General features: G+C 44.6%; 1 protein-coding gene across 1 annotated transcript in view; it reads right to left on the reverse strand.

The window, feature by feature from the left end:
- The window catches only part of LOC144984092 (uncharacterized), a 379,397-nt gene that overhangs the window by 154,499 nt on the left and 210,551 nt on the right, over window positions 1-14,347 (reverse strand). The gene's annotated exons all lie outside the window — the stretch shown is intronic.

Raw genomic sequence — 14,347 nt, forward strand, 5'->3', positions numbered from 1 at the left:
TTCTTCAGGTCCGTGCTCATCTTTCCACTAACAATATCTACGAACAGTTTCAAACTGATTTCCGTCCGCTCCATAGTACAGAAACTGTCATGGTGCTCTCCTTTCCCCCTCCCTTCTCTGCTCCTTCTACCCAGATTGGACCCAGCTCTCGGCACTCATCTCATCAGAGGGACCTTCTCCAGCATTCAGCGCCAGTCCGTTGCCCCATATGGCGCAGTTCCTGGTTTCATGCTCGTTTATGAACTTTAGTTACCTCTTGACCATCATAGTCTCATGTACTTACGTCTACCTCCTTGCCTAGAGGATTATACACCATGAGTGCCGACCTGGGTTCACCCATCACCATCTGGTTCCGCCTGAAGATCCATACCTCCAGCCACGCCACGACTCTATGCAGCCGCTCCATCAAATCTCAAGTCAAAATCCGCCGGATCTCCAAACGCGGCCTAAGCGTCACCACAGAAAAGAGAAGGCGCCACTCACTGTCTGGACCTCCGTTTCCACCGCCTCTCCCTCCGGGACTCACGCTCCTCCATCTCTGGGTGCCGTTCCTCCATCAGCCACATGAAGACTCCCACACTTTACTGTGTCGGTCTTGACAATAAATCGGCGACTTTATCCATCCCTGTGTGTGTGATATTTCGGGGTTCCAGCAATTGGGTCTGTTCTAGATTCATCGGAATCATGACAGAAACAGCTCTTTAAAAAATCACAAACGACCTCCTCTTAGCTTCTAACTCCAATTTACTGTCCAAACTCATTCTTCTTGATTTGGCTCTGATGGGTTCTGTCCTAGGTCCCCTTCTCTTCATCATTTACATCCTCCCTTTTGGTCCTCTCTTCCACAAACACAACATGCATTTCCACTGCTATGCGGATGACACCCAGCTCTACATATCTACTAAACCCTCCTCATCACTTCCTCCCTCCTCACTTACCCTCTGTCTGCAAGACATCCATTCCTGGTTCTCTTCCAATTTTCTCCAACTCAACAGTTCCAAAACTGAAGTCCTCCTTGTAGGAAACTTCATCTACTATGTCCCAATCTCATAGCTTCTCCATCTCTATCAACGACTTCTCTTTCCTTCCCTCCCCTCAAGTCAACAGTCTGGTGTCATTCTCGACAGCTCACTTTCTTTCCAGTCTCATATTAATAACATCACCCGTTCTGCTTACTTTCATCTCTGCAATATTTCTCGTCTCCGCTCTTCTCTCACTCCTCATACAACTGCTGTACTTGTTCATAGTCTTGTCACTTCTCAAATTGATTACTGTAATTCCCTCCTGTTTGGTTTGCCCAATAAACCTTTCAAGAAACTGCAGCTTATCCAAAATTCTGCAGCCCGCATCATCACCAGGACCCCGTCATCCCACCACATCACACCAGTTCTCCAAAACTTACACTGGCTTCCCATAAAACAAAGGATGAGTCTCAAGATTCTCTTCATGACCTTCAAAGCACTCCATAACATGGCTCCACCCTACATTTCTGATCTTCTGCACATTTCAATTTCCTCCCACTCTCTCCGCTCCTCTTCCTCTCTCCAGCTCCATGTCTCACCTGCCCCATAGGGGGCAGAGCTTTCAGCCGCTTCGACCCGCCCTATGGAATTTTCTTCCTCCCAAACTACGCAATACTGACTGTTCAAATCGAAATTCAAAACCTATCTCTTCAAACAGTGATACAAATAATCCATTAAATAATCCATTTGATACTTTACTCTGTTAATTTTGTATTGAGGTTATATTCTGGCTTTTTCTCATTTTTTAACATTGTACAGTGACTTTGGGTGACCTGAAAGGCGCTTGAAATAAAATGTATTATTATTATTACTTCACTGACAAAACATCTCAACAATAGTATCATTTCCCCCACCTTTCACTGGGTCCTCCCTCTGTGCTTCTATGAATGTAGTTTCTGAAATTTTAATCCTTTTAACTTTATTATTTCCCTCTAAAACCAACTCATTGGTTGTCATTGGGCAAATCCAGGGTTGAGTTTCTTGACGCTTAATAGTAACAGCCTTTGTAACACTATTCATTATCTCAGTGTTTTTCAACCTTTTTTGAGCCAAAGCACAGTTTCTACATGACAAAAATCCCACGGCACACCAGCCTCCAAAAATTAAAAAAGGAGAAAGTCATAGTCTGTATTGATCTACAGCCCCTCTGCAATGTCACAAGGATTTTTGAGATAATTGTGGCAGAAAAAGCTGGAAGTTGCAGCTGTTGTAATAAAAGTTAAGTTAGTTTTCTGTAATAATTTTCAACTAAAGTATTTGAAATTTTACCCTGGTAGTTGTTTTTCTTTTCAGGTTATTAACATGCAATTCTAGCTAACCTCACAAAAAAGGAACTATATTCTTTCTAAATAGTGATTTCTTTTTTTTATATTTATCTCAATGTTGGTGCAAAGGCAACTGTAATTTTTTAAACAATTATATGATCACAATATGTGTGATAAAATTTACACAAAAAAAACTAATATTATATTGATGTTTTCTGTAGCTACACAAAAAGTGAACATGTTGAAGTTTTATTGGTTTTTCTTTTGTCTTAATCAAAGATGAAGTCTTTGAAAACTTTAAAAAAAAAGTTTATTTCTTTTTAGATGAATAAATTGTTTCAATTTAGTTTAATTGTGTCTGTTGGGCACTTAGGCTTAATCCTGTTTCTTAAATGTTGTTATTACTTTTTATTAAGTTTAGCATCTAAAATAAACCAGACGTTATTAGAAAAGTGTTTCAGTTAGAAAGATGACTTGTGTCGGGGACTACAGATGACCACATGTGATCTGATGTCATTTAAGAATGTAAAGCGCAGGGATTATAAGATTCAGGCAGTTTTGGACAGCTAAAGGGTCCTGAAATGAGGTCCTGAGATGTCTTTTTTGGGTGTGAGTGCTAGAGGCGTGAGAGACAGTGACGGAAGAAGCACGTGTGTGATGGCGAGAGTCTTGTGGTCCGAACAAAGTTTGTAAAAGAAAGACGAATTAAAGAAAGTTCTACAAACTCATGCACGCCTGAATTGTCATCATTCAAGAGTGTGGAACAAATATTGGAGGCACCGCTGGGATTATTAACGCCGCGCACCTGCTTTAAGTGAGATCCGCCGCAGCACAGCGAAACACACCGGAGCGCTCATCACACACGCGGCACGTGCATGAGGCAGCGGGGCCCGCAGTGTCAGAGACTGGCCTGCAGCCAAAAGCATGGATCTGGAAGACTTGGCAGAGACTGTGTCCCAAAGATTGTGGAGCTTGCAGCTGGATCAGCTCAAAGAGGTGTGTGCACAGACAAACATCCCGTTCGGAAATGTTGTGACAAAGCGTGCGTTAATCAAACAAATAACAGAATCTGTGGACAATGTAATCGATTATGAAGAGGATGATGTCGCAAACTGTTACCTCCGTAGGATGATGAAAACAGTTGACCAAATCTTTAGTAGTGAAGAAATCACATGTCATGAAGAAGTAAGGGAAAATACCCCAGACACAAAGCCAGCAGCTGCAGAAAGCACGTTAACAGACAAGTATACCCAACTTCAGCAGAGCAGCCAACTTTTACAGGAGGACGTTAACAAGTTAAAAGAACAAGTTGACCGAGCATCCTCCATAAATATGCCAATGTTTCCAAATGAGTTGCCCTTACAGACTTGTGGACTCCCGGAAGTAACCATACGGAAAGATTTTAAAATCTGCGGGCAGATTGGAGAGAAAGGACAAATAGACAAGCTCTCATACACAAATCGTTTGCACCAGATTGAAAGGGGCCTCAGTCGAGGGCATAGTGAATCTGAAGTGGTTGAAGCTGTTGTAAAGTCAATCAGTCCTGGCTTGAGTCTCTGTGATATGCTTGAAGTGAAACATGACCTTAGCTTGTCACAACTAAAGGTCATATTAAAGGGACATTTCAAGGAGGATAACTCAATAGATCTCTACCACAAGCTAGTGAACATAACCCAAGACAGTCGAGAGTCCCCTCAGAACTTCCTCTTTAGGGCTATGGAACTAAAAGAGAGGTTGTTGCTTGCGTCTAAAGAAGTGGGGTCTAATGCACAGTACAGTGGTCAATTTATTCAGAAGAAATTTCTGAGGTCAGTAAGTACTGGTTTGTTAAGTGATCATATCAAGTCCCAGCTAAAGCCTTATCTTGATGTTTATACAGTGACAGATGAAGTACTTATTGAGACGATGAATGAAGCAGCAAGTGTTGAAACAGAAAGACAGTCGAAACAGAGGAAGAGCATCAGCAATAGGAGCCCTAAAGTAAGTGAAATACAGTCTGAAAACCTGAATAGTCAGAGAGGCAGAGAAACCAGATAGGATAAAAGTAAATGTTCAGCTTCCCCAAATCTACCAGAAGAAGACAGCAAGGTACAGGAGTTCCTTTTTGATCGAAGTAGACAGCTAGAAGCACAGTTGGATAATGAAAGAAAACAGGAAGAAACTGTAGGACGCACCTATGGCAGCCACTTGTCCTTAAGAAATCAGGCGAAGCTGAAGGCTCTGATAGGAAGAAAGTGCATGGTGGATTGTTTCTTTGAAGGGGTACTAACACAGGCTTTGTGGGATACGGGATCCCAAGTTACCATCATCATTGAAAGCTGGAGACAGTCTTTTCTTCCACATGTCAGGTAACATGGTACAGAAGAGCTCCTAGAGCCGGGTGAGACCCTGGTTGGAACAGCAGCAAACCAGACACCTATACCATTTGCAGGTTGGGTGGAATTAAAGTTCATGCTTAGAGCGGAGACCCAACCACAAATAGAGTTACTTGTGCCAGTTCTGGTGTCTAGCAAGCCTGCAGTTGCTGAACCCCCAATCATAGAATACAATCTGATTGAGCTACTGATTGAGAATGGAATGGAGCAAACTACTACTTTCGATAAAATATCGGCCCGGAAAAGTTCATGGAGATGCAGATGGCCTCTCAAGGATGCCACTTGACATGGAAAAGTACATGCTCACCTGCTCACAAGAAATGGACCCAAAGACACTTACGTCAATTACACAGGCAGTGCAATTGAAATCGCAAGAGTGGGAGCCATGGTTGTGTTCAGCAACAATCACAACAGCATGTAGTGATGGAGAGTATGAGAAAACATTGAGATCAGTGGCCGAAATTCCACTGCAAAATATAAAAAAAGCACAAGAGGAAGATCCAGTGATTGACAAAGTGAAAGACTATGTTGTGAAAGGACAGTGGCCTTGTTTTAATAAGAGAAACTGGCGGGATGACATCTCTGTGTTAACACGAGAAATGAAAAAGTTGTTTGTTGATGAAGACGGCATCCTGTACAGAAAGTCAGCCACTAAAGTTCAACTTGTGCTACCTAAGGTATTCCATCAAGTGGTCTTTAAGGAATTACATGAAGAAATGGGGCACTTGGGGGTGGAAAGAACACTTGGATTAATCCGTGACAGGTTCTATTGGCCTTTTATGAAGAGAAACACAGATCACTATGTGACAAAGGTCTGTAGCTGCCTAAAGCGGAAACAACCAAACAAGCCAACAAGGGCTCCACTTGTCAACATAGTCACTACATACCCGTTTGAGATGGTTTCGATTGACTATTTGCACTTAAAAAGTTGCAAAGGAGGCTACGAGTACATCTTGGTGGTCATTGATCATTTTACCCGTTTCGCCCAGGCGTATGCATGCACAAATAAATCAGCAAAAACAGCTGCTGAAAAGATCTTTGGGGATTTTGCTCTCAAGTTTGGATTTCCAACAAAATTGCACCATTATCAAGGCAAGGAGTTTGACAACATACTTTTCTCTGAGCTTGAAAAGTACAGTGGAATCCAAGGTTCTCGCACAACACCATATCATGCTGCAGGATATGGTCAAGCGGAGAGAATTAACAGGACACTCCTGTCTATGCTGCGAAACTTAACAGAACAAGCTAAGTCGGACTGGAAGAGCTCATTAGCCAAAGTCGTTCATGCCTACAATTGTACGCGAAGTGAAGCGACACGACATGCGCCGTACCTCTTATTCGGCAGAAGTCCCAGATTACCTGTAGACATCATGTTTGGTTTGACTCCTGGGGATCAGAGCACTTTTCACAGTGCATATGCACGAAAATGGAGAAAGCGGATGCAGGAGGCCTACAAGTTGGCAACAGAGACAATGCAGAAAGAACAAAAAAGAGCTAAAGATATGTAGGACAAAAAGTGTCATGGGGCAGAACTGCAGCCAGGATATAGAGCACTGGGGCCTCATTTATAAAACTTTGCGTAGGATTTGCGTCAGAAGTGGCGTACGGATGAAACATAGGACGTGCGTACGCACAGAAATATTCGGATTTATTAAACCGTGCGCACGCACATCCTACGCATCTTTCCCTTAATAAATCACAACCGATTCTAAATGCAGCGCAGCTTTTTGCGGCTACATGACACGCCCATAGTTGCCCATAAATAGTCCGTGAAACGCCCACAAATTAATATTCATGGCTTGCTAAATCATGGCAAACACAGAGAGGAAATGAAAAAAACGTAACTTCACTCAATGTGAAGTAGAAGTTATCGTTGGCGAAGTGGAAAAGAGGATAAAACGTTGTTTGGAGGGAACAGTGTGGGCATTACTAATGCCAAAAAGGCACGTGAGCGGCAAACGGTGGCAGACGCCGTAAATGCTGCAGCCTCACAACCTCGGACCGTGGCCGAAATAAAAAAGAAATGAAAGAAATGATCGGACATCAAAGTCGAGGCAAAAAAACGTCTAGCGCTGCATCGGCAGAGTGTGTCCGCCACGTGGGGGGGGGACCGGAGCTGACCCCTCTTGATGAGAAACTGGCCGCTATTATTGGGGAATCCCTATTAAGTCCCCCTTATCGGCGTCCTCCTCGGAGGGGACGCCGACGCGCCAGGGTCAGGGTGACACAGGTAAGAGAAATAATTAAAATGAATGCAGTCAAGTCACATGTATGCAGGCTACACAATTACAGATTATTAATATAGAACAATTTTATTTTAGTTGCTGGGTGTTCCAGCGGGGCCAGTGGTTACGATGCTGCAGCTGAGCAGCCGTCTGGACCCAGCGTCTCCACGGCACGCGGCTCTCAACCCTCCAGCAGTGGACGTGTCCTCACCAATCCAGTCCTTGAAATGCAGAGGGAAGTCAGTAGTTCAATCAGAGAGGTGGCCAAGGAGTTGGGCAAAATCAAGATCGCCCTGACTGAAATAAACTGCACGATGAGGGAATTCTTAAATAAATAATATTTTCCACACCTCTTTTTCTTTATAAGCGACGCATCACTTCCAAGCACTGGCGCACAGCAGCAGCAAATGGCTCAAATGCGTGGGGATGGGGTTCAGGGTCGGGGCCAACACAGCAATCGGCACCACCAGGGGGTAGAGGCACGTTTTTAAGCTGTGCCACATTGTGTAGCACAGCACATGCCAGCACGATTTGGCACACACTGTCACTTTCACGTGTTTCTTCCATCTGCCGACGGTGTCGCCATTTCTCATTTCTCCCGTTTTTGTGCGTACGCCTGGGTCAGAGCTTGCGTGGAGGACCGCACATTTTCCCGTCAAGTTTGCTTTTTATAAATCTCAACTATTGCGTAGAGAGTGGCGTACGCCTTCTTTTGTGCGTACGCAACGTTTATAAATGAGGCCCCTGGTACGTAACTTCAGAGACAGAGGTGGGCCTGGAAAGCTTAGGTCTTACTGGGAAGAAGATGTCTATGTGGTTACAGAAAGAAAACACAAAGACAGCCCTGTCTATGCTGTGCATCCTGAAAAAGGTTCAGGAAAGACAAGAGTTCTGCACAGGAATTTGTAATTGCCATGCGAATTCCTACCACCTGAGAAAGAACCTGATAAGACAGTGCAGACAGAAATTAGAAAGCGAAACAAAGACAAATGAAGAAAGGAAGCTGAAAAGAACGGAGATTCTCACAGTGATTCAGAAGATGAGAACACTTGGAGAGCCATCATTACAACCCGAACGGAGCCAGCTGAACAGGTTGAACGTCAACCAAGACTTGGCATCCAAAAATTAAAAAATAAAAGGAGAAACTCATAGTATGTATTGATCTACTCTGCCTCTGCAATCTCACGTGCATTTTTGTGATAATTGTGGCAAAAAAAGCTGGAAGTTGCAGCTGTTTTTTCTAAAAGATGGAATAAAAGTTAAGTTAGAAGATTTAAAAACAGTTTGAGGTGTGTTCGTTGTGGTATTAAGATATTTAACAACAGATCTCATTGTGCGCTGTCACTTTAACCTAATGCATCATGGGCGATGTAGTGCATAAAACGGCCGGAGATCGCTTTTCAGAGCTTCATGGTTTTGTTCACTTGTTCCAAGGTCTGACACCGGATTCTGTGGAAAGCTACACCGCTAAAGACGAGCTTTAGCTGGTATTTCTGTTGGAACTGAGAGACAAGGAAGTGAAGACTTTAACCACTTCTGATTGGTCAGACATGTGATTAAGCCCCACAAGAATGATTGGTGGAGATGGTTAAAGGGGCAGGACTTTTCCAAAATACAGCTGAGCTGCGGCTAAATCGCGGTACCGTCATTCTTATCAAAGTGTCTTTAATAAAATAAAAATAAACGCAAACAAAAACGTATTTTATGATCTCTCATATTCCTAACTACTCAGTGTTTTATCAGGACCTGTTTGGATGAACACAGAGCTGATATCCTGGAGAGTGGGGAAAGGTTTTTAGATCAATTAATGAGGGTAATTTCTCACGGCACACTTGACCATCTCTCACGGCACACTAGTGTGTTGCGGCACACTGGTTGAAAAACACTGAGCTAAAGGGTCCTGAAATGAGGTCCTGAGATGTTTTTTTGGGTGTGAGTGCTAGGGGCGTGAGAGAGAGTGATGGGAGAAGCACATGTGTGATGGTGAGAGTCGTGAGGTCCGAGCAAAGATTGTAAAAGAAAGACGAATTAAAGAAAGTTCTACAAACTCATGCCCGCCGGAATTGTCATCATTCAAGAGTCTGCAACACTTGGACTAAACTCTGGCTTGTTTGGTCTGGAATTTTGGCTGTTAATAAACATAAACCTTGAAGGAGAACTAAACTGTTGACCACTGATTTCATCAAGAAGATTTAAAAACTGTTTGATGTGTGTTTGTTGTGGATTCAAGACGTTTAACAGGGAAGACTTATTTTACGCTGAGACACTGTCACTTGAACCCTATGCATCATGGGAGATGTAGTGCAAAAAAAACAGCCGCTGATCGCAGACAGACTCATAGTTTTGTTCACTTGTTCCACGGTCTGACACCGGATTCTGTGGAAAGCTACACCGCTAAAGACGATCTTTAGCTGGTATTTTGTTGGAACTGAGAGACTTTATGAGCAGAATCTGAACAAGGAAGTGAAGACTTTAACCACTTCTGATTGGTCAGACTGATGACGTAGGAATAAGCCTCCAAGAATGATTGGTGGAGACAGTTAAAGAGGCGGGACTTTTCCAAAAGCAGCGCTGAAGCCGCGGCTAAATCGCGGTACCGTCATTCTTATCAAAATGTATTTAATAAAATCAAATAAAGAAAAAAGTATTTTAAGATCTTTCATATTCCTAAATACTTAGTGTTTTATCAGGACCTGTTTGGATGAACACAGAGCTGATATCCTGGAGATGGAAAATGTTTTTACATCAGTGAATGGGTAATTTCCCACGGTACACCTGACCATCTCCCACGGCACACCAGTGTGCATTGAAAAACACTGCATTATCTCATGTTGCACTTTTTAGTACATGTTTGCATACACTGCTCCATGCTTAATGGCATGCATGACAAACCATCTGTGTCACTATAACTTTTCTCAGGGCGATATCTTATTGAGAATTGAAAATCTGCCAATTCAATGACCCACTTATGAGTCGTGGCATTAATTTTAGCCATAGTGAGCACATAGGTGAGATGGTTATTGTCATTATGGAGTCTAAAAGGTGGGAAATGATAAAGGTAGTCCCTAAATCTCTCAAAACTGGCCTACTTCATACCCAAGAACTCGAATTTGCCTGAGTGAAGGTGGTAGTTTTTCTATGGTGCAGTCAAGGTCAGAATCAGAATCAATTATTGTCATTACAATTGTAAAGTGTAATGAGATTCGAGCAGCTCAAAAACAGAGAACAGGACTTCCGGTTATGGCGACCACCTGAACAGACGCAATAGTCACTGCTCTGCTATCCCGACACTTAAATCCTGCGAAAATACTCCAATCTCCCCCAAAACTTAGGTAAAGGGGTTTGAGAACATAAAAGGAATGCCGAGGGGCAACAAACAAAGGCCGGATACCAACAACCAGCCAAAGCTGACGGACTTTCAAACTCGGAGCAGTTCCCAAAGAACTGAGGCTGGCAACATGGCTGAAGGTAAAGGAGAACGGAACCCAGAGTTGGAGAGATCCAAAGCTGATGAGATCCTGGCTGCCATTGGAGCTATGAGGGATGAGTTCACAACTCGTTTTGATGGAATCGGGACCGCAATCGGAGATATAAAAAAAGAAATGAGTGAGTTCACAGAACGAATCTCGCAAGTGGAGATGCGAACATCACGTGCAGAAGAGGATGTCGCCAGCCTACAGGCCAAAGTGAGCGCGCTGGAGTCCAAACAAAGAGGGATGGAAGACAAACTCCTGGACTTGGAAACCAGATCCAGACAAAATAATCTGAGGCTGGTCGGGCTGCCGGAGGGGGCCGAAGGAGAAGACCCGTACACATTCCTGGAGAAGTGGATCCCGGAGGCATTAAATATGCAGGCGCGAGGAGCGACGGTGAAGATTGAGCGAGCACACCGGGTCGGACCAGCGAGGGAACCTGGAGCGCCACCGAGAACATTAATAATGAAGTTCACCGATTACAGGGAGAAGCAAGCGGTCGCGGTGGCAGCAAAAAACAGCAAAGACATAAAATATAAAGGAAAACAGGTTCGATTTTTCCCAGATTTAGCCACGGGGCTTCACCAGCTGAGGAAGCAGTTTGACCCGGTGCGCCGGGAGCTGCGATAACGGGAGACGACTTTCAGGGGGGAGGGGGAGGGTTTTCTTATTTAAACAAAGGGAAAGGGGATTTGTTTTGATACATGTTCAAGCATCCAGGGTTTTTTGTGCCTCTCTACAAAAAGTGTCAAGTTAATATCTATGTCATAGTTGAAAATGACACAAGAAGTAAAAATTAAGTTTGTTTCTTGGAACTGCAGAGGTCTTCAAAATCCAAACAAAGTTAAACAAGTCATGAAAAGAATAAAAGATATGGATGGTCAGGTGGTATTTCTGCAGGAAACTCATCTTCTTGATAAAGATTTGAAAAGTATTAAAAGAAGATGGCAAGGGAGTGTATTTACAGCCCCATTTTCCTCTAATGCAAGAGGAGTTATGATATTAATCCGTAATACAGTTCCTTTTCAAATAAAAAATATAATAAAAGATAAATGGGGAAGATATCTAATCATTCAAGGTCAATAATATAATAAACAATCAGCTAGTCGAGCAGCAGCAAGTCTCTTAAGGCTGAAACAATCCTTCTATGTCTTCTTTGTCTCCACCAGGACAAAACTGAAATTTTAGTCATTGGTCCTGAAGCCAAGAAAGAGAAACAGCTATTGCAGCTAAAAGGACTTTCATTAAGTCATTCAGAAACGGTCAGGAACCTGGGCGTTATTTTTGACTCTAACTTTCCCCCCATATTAAGCAGGTGATTAAAATGGTTTTTAATCATCTTAGAAATCTGGCTTGGGTCTGCCCACTACTTTCTCATGCCAATATGGCATGATGCTAATGCATGCTAATATACAGTACACACCTTTCCATTCATTTTAATGAGAAGGTGTGTCCAAACTTTTGGTCTGTACTGTATCTTGAAAAGTTTTCATACAAATCTTATCAAATTCACTGACAACATTATTGACAGCAGGAGTTTGAACACTATTGGTTTTGGTGATGATATGACCTTGCTGTAGTGCCACCATCAGGTCAAACTAGAATTAGTTCATCTTGAAAATATTTCATCCAAATCTTTTCTAATTTGGGGTGCACATTCATGACTCTCGCATTATATGACTTGGTTCTACATTTCACTGCTGGCTGCTTGTTGGGTCGTGTTTGGTCCTCCGCAGTTCCCATTTCTTCCTCAACAGGAACTCGCTCTAGTTTAACTGACGAGTTGTTGAGGGGTTTTCGCTGCCACTTATTCTGTTTCTTCTTTTTGTGTCTTCGTCACCGAAGTTCTAGCAGTAACCTGGCTTTGGTCCTGCAGAGGAAGGTACGTGAAGAGTTTATGTTGGCTAGCTATTAGGTGAGCTGCTGGGTGATGCTGGTTAGCGCATCAACCTTTGATTCTTCTGGAGCAGAGGTGCAGGCGTATTGGGCACACGCTCCGGCTCTGGGTTATAAACCGAGGTGCTGCTTCATGCGCTGGGCTTTAAAAGCTTCTCTGTCTTCTTCAGTTCAAAGTAAGAGCAATAAGTCGGAGAAAGGTGGTGGTTCAGACTTACTTTATTTTATTTGCAGTTCAGAAATCAGATTGTTGTCCCAGCAGCCATCACAAAACTGGTTTAGATGTGTCGGTCCAAATCGTTGGCTTTTGCTCCTCCCCTCTTCAAAGCCAAAACAAGTGCAATTTGCAGGCGTTGCTAGTATGCAGATAGCTTCTCACCAGCATCTTAAAACATCTCCATAAACTTTGCATACAGCCTATTTCCAATCTGAACAGTTACATAAGCGGAGTCCAGGATCTACAGGTAAATCTTTTTTTTTTTTTTTTTAACTTGTCCTGTCCAACAGCTAGGCAGACAGATGAGAGCTGAGGGCCTCTTGTGTTGGACATATTTTACTTTAACAAAAGGGGTTATTAATCTTCAGACAAACCAAAGGTATGTCTGAATAAACCCCTTTTGTAATTGAGGCCAAACTTTATTAATTTCAATCATGTTTGAAAATCTTTGGTGTTGGACCGGACGGAAAAGGAAAGAAGGGAAGAAGAGAGAGGGACGTTAGAGAGAGGGGGGGTAGGAGGGTGATAATAGGAGGGGAAGGGGGGTAAGACCATGAAGCAGCATAAAGCAACAAGTTTACTGGTTGTTAATCATTATGGTAAGGTTCAAATGTAGTACAAAAAGGGCGGGGCCTATCCACACACACACTCAAATGTTATAAAGACACCTGCTAGCTGCAAAAATGTCCACCTGTCGACATGTACACAAAACAGATAGTGTTCACACGCATACTTGTGCCTTAAAACCAACTAGTGTGAAATATTTCAGTCATTCAATCATGCAAACTGTTAGTGCAAAGGTGAGCTAACACCTGTGCTCAGGTGAGTGTTTATGTTCTTCTAAAATGGATGGTGGAACGTGACAAGAAGGAGGGAGAGTGCCCAGCCATCCCCACCCCAAGACCCCCACCGCAGCAGCAGCGGCAGCCGGAATCCCCCCAACGCCACACGGGAACCGGCAGGGAACAACCGCCGCCCGGGCGACCAAGCCCACCACCCAGGCCAGGGCCAGCAGGACCGCCGCAAGGCCCCCAGAGCCAGAGAGCAGGGAGGCACGGAGGGAAAGAGAGTGCCGCCCCAGCCCAACCAGGAGAGCAGCCCCCACGCCGCGCCGGGAGCGCCCAACGGAGGGCCCCACCGGAGAAGGACGCCCACAGCCCCAGACGAGCACCCCACCACCACCCAGGAGTTCCGGGCATCCCCCCGCCCCTGCCCCAGGTACGAGCCAGGAGCCCCCAAGGGAGACCCGCTCCGCACTCCAGGCAGCCATCCGCCCGGCCCACGGTTGGTCCAGGGAGGAGCAAGGCAGGGGCCCGCCGCCCCCGCCCAGGAGGGGGAACCCCGAGGAAAAAAGAGGGCCCACAAGGGGTGTTGTAAATATGGCCCGACCATGCTCGGCCACAGTTGGAAATTTGGCGGGGCCCAGCGCTCAGGAGCAGGGACCAGAACCCACCCCCCAGGGACACGAACACCCCCGGCTCAGATGTAATGTGAACCCCCCCACCGCACGGAGAGAGCACCGCCGGGCCCAGGAAGCCGGCACCCCGGGGACACGGCTGCCGTTGTAAAGGGGCCCGTACCCCCCACCAGGGAAGAAGTAGGGGACAGATGGTCTAGTTCCCACCTTCCTTGCAAAATGTGTGTGCGTGTATGTGTGTTTGAGAGGGTGTGTGTGTGCATGTGTGTGTGTTTATGTTGGGATGTATATATTGAGGGAGGAGGGGTGTGTGTACTAAGGGCGGTGCAGTTAAAATTGGCGGGTAGGGCACTGAGGGGACATCTCCTGATTACTCACAGTGACGTCCCCTCACCCTCCCCACCAAGGGGCCCTAAATGTCTAAGGTGCGGTTAAAATTGGCGGGTAGGGTGCTAGG

Source organism: Oryzias latipes, chromosome 15 (genome assembly GCF_053564925.1).
Source record: "Oryzias latipes strain Hd-rR chromosome 15, Olatipes_Hd-rR_3.1".
Lineage (NCBI taxonomy): Eukaryota > Metazoa > Chordata > Actinopteri > Beloniformes > Adrianichthyidae > Oryzias > Oryzias latipes.